Here is a 9,477-nt window from a genome sequence, read left to right on the forward strand (position 1 = left end):
TAAAAACAGGTGATGTATTAGAATCATGATAATTTTCCTTTTAAAGGCCAATGAAATATTCATGAAAAGGGTTGACACAGTTTTGAGGGTATCAAAAGAGACTAAACTCCCATCAGGTTTCAGGGACAGCTTTTCATTCTTATCATCCATTCACATGCCCCTTCCATCTTTGTTCCCAAAGCAATAAAAAGTATGTGGGTTTTTTTCTTTTTTTCTTTTACACTTGCAGCATACCTCCAGCACTTAGCTTTACGGGTTCTGGACAATATTGGAAGAGTTTGCACCTTTTCTTCTATTTTTTATTTAAATTACAAATATTTGACAAATTGCTTCTATCATGGAAGATTTCAAACCCCTCCAATTTAAAATACAGATCACTATTAAAAAGCTGCTAACAGAAGGAATAGTTGAACATTGCAATTAAATATGTTTTTATTGTTCTTATTATACTAAGGGTGCTCATATCAAAAGAGAATCTTTTTCCCCTTGTCCTCATTTATTTTCTAATTAGGTCAGTCTTCCCTTTCATATGCTGTTCACCAGCTCAGCCTCTAATGGCCATGTCAGTTAGCAATCAGAATCTAGGGAAGAATATAATAATTTAGTCATTTTCTAAGTCATGAAAAAATACACAAAAATACACAAAAAAATCCAACATGATTTTTAACGATCAGTCAATTTTTTTTCACTAATTAAGATGGTGAGATTCCCAAGTACACAAATTAGGAACCGCTTTTTCTTAGATCATCAGTGGAAAGAGGAAGTTCTTGTAGTGGTAGGTCAGCACATGAGACCTACCATCTTAAGAAGCTTAATTATAAAAAAACCCAAGCAAAATAAATAATGCATAGGCTTGCTCCCCAAAAAGGGTAGCTCCCAGAAACGTGTTCTGTCTGCCAGGGTTAGTAAAATGCCTCTGGAAAACACAATTATAAATCTTAATTTGCTATTTTCTGGTGATTTTGATTGTTGTAGAAAGCACATTTGTTCCCACTCAGATTCACGATGTGTTCTGCTGACCCCTTCACAGCCTCCTCTTTGGACAAGTGCCAAATGCTGCCACACCCTTGGAGAGAAGCCAAATGTGCACAATAGGCAAGAACCACGTGCCAGGACTAAAGGGAAGTGCTAATCAGTGGTCTTAAAACAGAAAAAAGGAGGATGGAGCTGCAAGAAATTACCTTCCTGCAGGTATAAAAGTTAGGGGGCAACATTCCAACAAATCACAGAATCACACAATCACGGAATGGCTTGTATTGGAAGGGACCTCAAAGATCATCTGCTTACAGTCCCTGACCATGTGCAGGGATGCCTCCCACCAGATCAGGTTGTACATAGCCCCACCCAACCCAGCCTTGAACACTTCCAGGGATAGGGTGTTCACAGCTTCTCTGGACATGTTCCAGAGTCTCACCACCCTCACAGAAAAAAAATTCTTCCTAATATCCAATCTAAACCTGCCCTCTTTCAGTGTGAAGCTGTTCCCCCTTGTCCTGTGACTACCTGCCCTTGTAAAAAATCTCCCTCGATCTTTCTTGTAGGCACCCTTCAGGTAGCAGAAGGCTGCAATTAAGTCACCTCAAAGCCTTCTCTTGTCTAGGCTGAACAATCCCAATTCCCTCAGCCTTTCCCCTGGAAGACAGGATCCATCCCTTTAATGATCTTGGTGACTCTCCTCTGGACTCACTGATTGCTTGTATCTTTTTTCCTGTTCTCAGTTTTGGTCTGCTTGTTGCTGAGGTGGGGTTTTTCCCGCTGCAAATCCTTTCTGCTTTCTTCTACTTGTCCAAAGTACTACTGCAAGATCAAGGGAGAGGAAAACAAACCCTGAGAACAAGCAAGAGAGGACAGATAAAACTGGCTTTTTGGCATCTGGGGAGTAGCTTTGTGATAGAGAAAACTTTTTACTTACATATGTGCTACTCATGCTGCTCGGTTTAATTTCTTTCATTTCTGCTTTGCATTAACATTCAAGGCACACTGAGAAGAAGAATCTTCTTTTTTAGTGAAGAGATATAATCAAGCATCTTTTCCTACATATCTAAAACAGAGACATCTGGAAATGAGAGCCATGGTGCAAGGAGGCCTTGTGACACTATTCCTGTGACAAGGCTCTACTAATCACTGAGAAACATTTCACATGTTGTGGTAATTTGCAGTAAAAACTGCCACAGATGGTGTTAGTTAATTTCTGTGAAGTTTGTGAGATTAGTATTTGGCTACAAGTCTGTCTTCACCTATTACATCTGTGATACTGAACGGAGCACAGAGATGGAGCAGCCCAAATAAGCAAAATTTTTCTTAAAGGAGACTTTGTTGAGACTCAGTATCACTACAACCTCCATAGTAATCTGGGGACGAGATACAGTGAACTGTATAAATCTAGTTCTAACTTCCCCTCTATAAATAATCCTACTATATCTGTAAATGATTCCTGATTGGCTGTTGTTTCTCCACACACTGGTAATCCATGTAATCCTTTAAAACACACAAGCAAAAGGTACAAGGCCTTCACTAGCAGCTCCTTTGCTCCCTCCCAGCACCCATCTCCTTGCTGAGACCCCCCACTTCACAGTAAAAGTCTATTTTGACCTTAGCAGACATCCTCTAATCACAGAGGAATGTCTAAGCAAATAAATGTTAACCTCATGCATCATAAGAATAAGGCAGAAAAAGCAATTCTTTTGCTTTCTTTCTGTATTATTTGATTTAATTGTGCCAAAAAGCAAACCGAATCTTTAACTGAGCATATTGGGTTAAGTTACAGGGAGCACAACATTCATCTTGTTAAAGCAGCACGATAAACAGACACGCAGCTCAGAGTTACACAGTAGGCACTAGGGGGGCTGCATGATGGGAAGGACCATGGTGGAACAGTGTAGACTGGGAATATGTCCTCAAATGGGGCATTTCCAAGCACAGGTTCTATTAGGAAGCACTGTACTGGCTTCTGTAGAGGGTGTACAGCTGGAGCTAGGGGAGCTGTACCATGAATTCATTAGTGTGAGATGCAGGATTGGGTAAGTGAATGTAGGCAAGGTGCCTCAGGACGCCACAGCTCTGCAGAACCCTGTGCTCTGGACTTGCTACTTTGACATTTTCCTTCCCAAATAGACCACAAGAAGAATTAGTTTACATCTTGTTGTTGGTTTTGTGTTGCTCATTGGTTTTTTTCTCAAGTAGGAAGATGCTGTTCCTTCTTCTTGCCTTGAGAAAAGAGCCTACATGCCTCCACACTGTGTGCATCTGTTGATGGTTCAAGATTTTTAGGGCTTTCCCTGTTCTTCTTGACCTTGCTCCTAATTCTATCTACCTACACCCAAACAATGCATAACACATTTTTATTTGCTAACTAGCACTTGCTTCCAGGTCTTTTATCCCTTATGATTTTTTTTTACACTCCAATTTTTCAGCCACCCTCACATAGACACTATCTTAATTTTAAAGTATTCTTCCTATATGACATTTCCTCCACTTCCTTGAAAAGATCTCACAGAAGGCAACTGAAGAGTGGGGGCAGAAATAGAAAGGAGAGAAATTCAGAACTCCAGGCACCAAGGCAACTGTCCTTTGCATCTCAGAAGTGACAGGCCAGACAAAGAAACTTGGAAGTCTATGACACGTTTAACTCCTCATTTTGCAGTTCACAGTCATCAGGAGTCAGAGAGCCAAGACAATCAGGACATGTCTTGATGCCACCCACTGACCCTTTAGCCATAAATTCCTACAAGCTTTGCAAAGGGGGGAAGGATTCACAGCACACCCTTTTCTGTGTAGGATATAAGTCAATTTTACAACACATAGGTGTACATACCATGTAACTCTGACTTAGCCTGCTATAGAAGAATACCTGGGAACACCACAGCACTTCCTGGTGTGTAGAGAAGGTGCCCATGCCCTGTGTAACCCTACTATCCTTCTTAATGCTGCAGTCTCGGTTATTTGGAAACCACTGAGATACCTCTGCCCTGACTACATTCACATCTCCCTTTGCAGGACAGATCCAGCAACAACTGAATTCCATAAAGATTGCCACAGATATAAGAGAAGCTGAGGATTGCTTCTTGAAAGGGGAAGGGAAATAGTAGCTCAGACATAGCTCTTATTTAGTTTTTGTTCTCCACAGCAGTGAGCTTAGCTTAGAAAAGTGTAAGTCTTCACAACCAGAGCTCAGAATGACAATTTCCTGTTTTCTCCTGGCAAACTCTTCTGCTCTTTAACCCCATAGAGCTTCTATAACCAGACACTACCACAGCACTTGTGCCATTCTGAACACGACCTTTCACTCCCTGCACACAGTAGTTCGCCCAGCCAACTGTAAATGTTTATGAGCAGTTTTCTAATTAAGACATAGACACATCCTTATAATGAAACCGATCTTTTCTAGCTGAGGAATCATTGGAGTTTCATCTGATTTGAGGGACCAGGCATATGTTGTTCAATCATGAAGACCAAATATTTATTCTGATCACTTCAAAAGTATCTTGTGGGCTAACACTGGCTTGCCCAGCCATTGTTAAACAATTGCAAATGAGAAACATTCACAGCTCGTTTGTGTGTAATTTGTACACTTGGTGCAGAAAGCATTGTGTATAAATCTCAGCTAAATCACTTGCAATGGATAATTCCACCATTCAGTACAGATGCTAAGCATTGGAAGCTTATAGAACATTATGGAAATGTATGTTCCATCCTCAGGAGATGGGAGAATTTTAGTTCCTGGCACTGAAGGCATGCTTGAACGAGAATATGATTAAACTTTTTTAACTGCTCAATGTTTTCTTGGCACAATCAATATTCTCTTCAATAAGCCCTTAGCCTGCTCTGGAAACACAGCCAATATTTGTTGTTCAGTAAATGGGGTTTTATTCTTCATTCCCATTGATCTGAGCAGCAGAATGACATTGATCACAATGAGTACCGTGCTCAAATATTTTAAAACAATTTAATCGGCTCATGCAGGACAGAGGTTAGGTAGCAGTGATGATTACAGCACATCTTTTAGTGGTCTCTGTTACAGATGAATGTGCTTTTATATTACCTTCAATGTACCCGACTGCAATCATCTACTTGTGCAAGCTGGCAGGAATGAATGGGGTCATACGCAGCGGTTGCTTCCTTTCCTTCAAAGGCAGATTGAAAGGGACACCACAAGTAGCCATGCGTGCCACGGGAGGACCAGCATCCTGGGGGGAGATCCTGACCCTTTCATACTGACATGTGTGGGAGCACCTAGGGGAATTGGCTATGATTAGTTAAATGTTAATACTGTCAAGAAGGGGGATGCTAGACCAGAAATTAGGGTGCGCTTACAGCCTGCTCGCCATGTGCCAACAGCATGTGCACAACCCTGGGCAAATCACTTCACTCTGTGCCTTGGGTTTTCTGTCTAGCAAGGCCAAGGTTAATAATTCTTGTCTTGTTTTGTAAAGCAGTTTGATATCTATGCAAGAGAGGCATGATGTGACTGTTGAGTTGTGGCATTTGTTCAGCACATTGGTGACACACAGTTCTTTGCCAACCCAAGCAGGAGCTAGAGAGCTACTTCTACAAAATGCCTGAGAGAGTGAAGAGTTTGGAGCAAAACTCAATCCAGACAGTTTCAACAGATGCTGAAAACTGAGAACAGTGGTGAGTAGTAAAAGGGACAAGAATCACTCATTCCTTTTCAAGGAAACTCTCATCCTTTGCTTCAATGGTAATACATTTCTATTAGATCAGATTTCTGTGCTTTGTACCCTGAGTCCTAAATGATTAAAAATTACTTTTGTTCTCTCTTCTGCATTCCCACATGTGTTGGAAAAAGGATTGACCATTTCTTGGTTATTGTTGTCCTAGTAATTGCTTATTCCTCTATCCACAGACAGAGTGGTTGAACTTGGGACCTGTCCTTATAAATGAGCCGTCAGTCAAACATATTCCAGTGATCAGAAGGCTTCAGAAATAACCAGGTTATACAGCAGAAATAACCTGCTGTAGCCTAAGTCCTGCAGAAGCCAAGCATCCACATGCATCCCGGGACAGAGGAGAAAACAGGAAGAGAAAATGTAAGAAAACAGAGAAGTCAAGGTAAAGACACTTGAGTAAGTGACAGAAGGGGGAAAGCATCCCTCTTTGAGAACTAAGTGAGAACAAATGCCACACTAAGTGAGAACTTAGTGATGCAAAAGAGTCCTATGAGAACTAAGTGATGCAAAAGCAATGACTCATTATTTCCCATAAGAGGAGTCTCCAAGTAATGGCCAACCTGAAAGAAAAAAAACCTCTCATCTTCTTCTTCCTCTACCCCAGGTTTTATTGCTGAGCATAAGGTTGTACAACATGGAACATCCCTTTGCTCAATTCAGGTTTAGATGTCTTATTTGGTCTCCTTCTGACTTCTTGCATAGGTCCAACCTACTCATACTCACTGGAGTGGGGGAGGAGCAGCCCTGTGTTTGCAATCACGGCTCAGCAATAGCTACACAATTACTGTCTTACCAACATCACCTTCTTTAGCCACAAAACCAGGACTTAGCACCAAAGGGCTGCTATGAAGAGCTAGCTTCATCCCAGCCAGATCCAGTAAATCAGAACCAAAAAATGAAAATGGTGAAGTCCCATTCTGGCAGAGGAATGATTAGACTGGAACTAATAAAATTACTCCCAAACAAAATTACACATGCTCTTGACAACTGGGGGCAGTACAAAGCCTTCAGAAAACAAGGGCTCCAGTAAGCACAGCCTTAGAGCCTGCTCCAAATGTGCTTCCAGCAGGACTGCACACATTTTTCAGAAATAGGAAAATCATAGAAATAATGTTATTAATTCCAAGACTGTGTTTGGAAGCTCAGTAACATTTTTGACTTGGCAAGCAAGATCTTTTGATGCCTTCCTGATGGCCAAGTGTGGTGGGGGTTTTTTTGTTTTCTTTTCTTTCATGCTTTATATAAGCAGAGTTATGGAGTGCTTGGGTGTGTTTAATTATGATAAGGTTTGGGAACATTTCTCTGTGTAACAGACACTCATGCAGGCACTGCCTTATGTGAAGAAACTAATTTACGACTTTGGGATGAGTTGTAAGTAAGGAGGCATAAAACAGCACTTTCCCTCCCACCTCTCAGAGAGCTGGGAAGGCAAGGCTCCTTTGCAGAGGGAATGATTCAAAGTGCCTGCTGCAGAACCTGGCCTGTGCTGACTCTTTTACTGAGGAGTTTTCCTGGGATGCTCACACTTCCCTTCTCCACAGCTCTCCTGCACACCTACAACTACTCCCCTCTCCACTCTCCTCAGTGTTTTTTTTTTTTTACAGTCTCTGAATTTCTTCTTATATTCACTGCCTTGACACAAGCTGAGCTGTGCAAGGTTTTCTGGAAAAGAGCAGTTATTTCATGCTTTCTTATTCCCTTGTACAAAGAGAGAGAGCAGCATGCAATCCCGAAGAAATATACTGAAGAGAGAGGAGTTTGTAATTTCAATAGTCAACGTGACGTTTTGGCTGTATCTGAAGATCAACATTTACAGAAAATAGATGCGTAAATTGCCTTTTATATAGTTCTTCAGGAGTTGCTTTCAGGAAATTATTTATTATTCCAGATGCCTAAGTAGTCAAGGATACTGACTGACTGGAAAGAGTTCAGAGCAGAATAGTAAAAATGATCACTCAATGCAGATGTTTTGACTTATTAAAAAAAAAAAAGTGATAAATGGATTAAAGGGATAAAATACAGCTTGAGGCTGGACTAAATGATCAGCTGGGGAGGACACAGGCCTCTCCAAATATGAATAAACATCATGAATAAAACAGTAACACACAGCAGTAAACCACAGGGTAAACAATGACACACTCAACTCAGAGCCACAACTTATTCTTCTACAAGTCAAACTAATCAAAGGATAGTTGAAGTTAAATCTTCTGTGATATACTTCTGAACAGATCTACTCAACAGAAAGGCAGAAGATGTAGAGCTTGAACAGAATAGAGGATGAGGTTCTGATGTTACAAAGGCACCAAAGAAGTTTACTTCTTGAAATGTCTGTTTCTGTATCATATTAATACATTCTCTTTTCTAACAAAAAATGGCACAATGTTTACTGTTTACTTATTACTATGTAAACAGTGAACATTGTGCCACTTTCTTTAGTTTGTCAACAGTTTGATCCACAGTCTTGCTTTGCAGTCAACATAAATTCACCCAAGCATTAACTTATCTTTGTTGACTTTGTGGTTCTTAAGGTCATGCAGTTTAAAATTTTTTGGTTACACCTTATCAAATATACAGTTACTGCTGGCTTAGGACAGTTTCCATGCACAGCTGCTGAATGTCAATCTCATTTTCTCATATGGGTGACAGAAAAAACTTTTTGCACTTGAGTGCTCCTGTCACTCTACTGAAGTGTACCATGAATTCAAAATAGACAAAAGTAACTTCTGGAAAAAATTGAAATAACTGGATCACACCCTTGTTTTTCTAGGTTGATGATTACCTCAAATATTAAATAAGTCAGGGGCTACATCTATTATTTAGGCTGTGAAGTCAGTGAGTCCTAAGCTAAGAAATGTCAGAGAAAAGTAATTAATCTCATCCTGTGTGTGCGGTGTATTTCAACCTTAAGTCATCAAAGCACTACAAGGTGACCACAGAACACCACCATGAAGGCCATGGCAACCCTAAACCTGCTGGTGAAAAAACAGAGATAGTCCAGTGCTTCTTTTGTCCCCACAAGTGACTTAATGATGCGTTTTTTTTCCATATGATTAGCACTTTGAAAGTTGGAAGTATTGAATAGTTAATTACCTGTTATTTCCTTTTATCCTTCTCTAAATGTGGGCTCCAGGTCTCATTCTCTGCATATTATGTAAAGCTGGCCCTGAGTATGTATAGATTTACTTGTCTACTAAAAAAATTTCTACTACTATTCCAAACTAACCTGATATTTTACCATGTTGGAAGTATCACAGAAATTATATTTCATCTATTCAAGGGAGTGAAATTAGTAGTATATTTTACCAATGGGAAAGGAAAGATTATAGGCACTTGCTTCAAACTACTGAGTGCTCATCAGTTTTGTCAATCTGCAATACCGAGATTCTAATTTATTTAGGGTAGTTTCACTTTCTCCCCCCTATTTTTAAATCTTAGGAAGTTTATGTAAGCTTTGATATATTCAAAGCACGGCTTCCATCAAAGTGAATGTAAAGACAAAGTATTGAGAGCTTGTGCAAATCTATTCCTGGGTATGTATCAAGAAGATAAAAAACATAGAATTAGGTGCTCCTCAGCGAGATTCTGGGTTTTTAAAGATGATTTGTCCTGCAGTCATCCTGGTGGAAACACAGTGAAAAATATAGGAGTGGGACCTGTTGTGTCACCTTGGAATTGCCACACTCATCTTTTCCTGCATGCTGAAATCAACACTTCAGTACTCTTCTGGCTGGCCCGCTCAACACACACATGATTTAACCACTGAGAGCAGTATTTCAATGCAGCGCTGACA

Source organism: Camarhynchus parvulus, chromosome 1 (genome assembly GCF_901933205.1).
Source record: "Camarhynchus parvulus chromosome 1, STF_HiC, whole genome shotgun sequence".
Taxonomy (NCBI): Eukaryota; Metazoa; Chordata; class Aves; order Passeriformes; family Thraupidae; genus Camarhynchus; species Camarhynchus parvulus.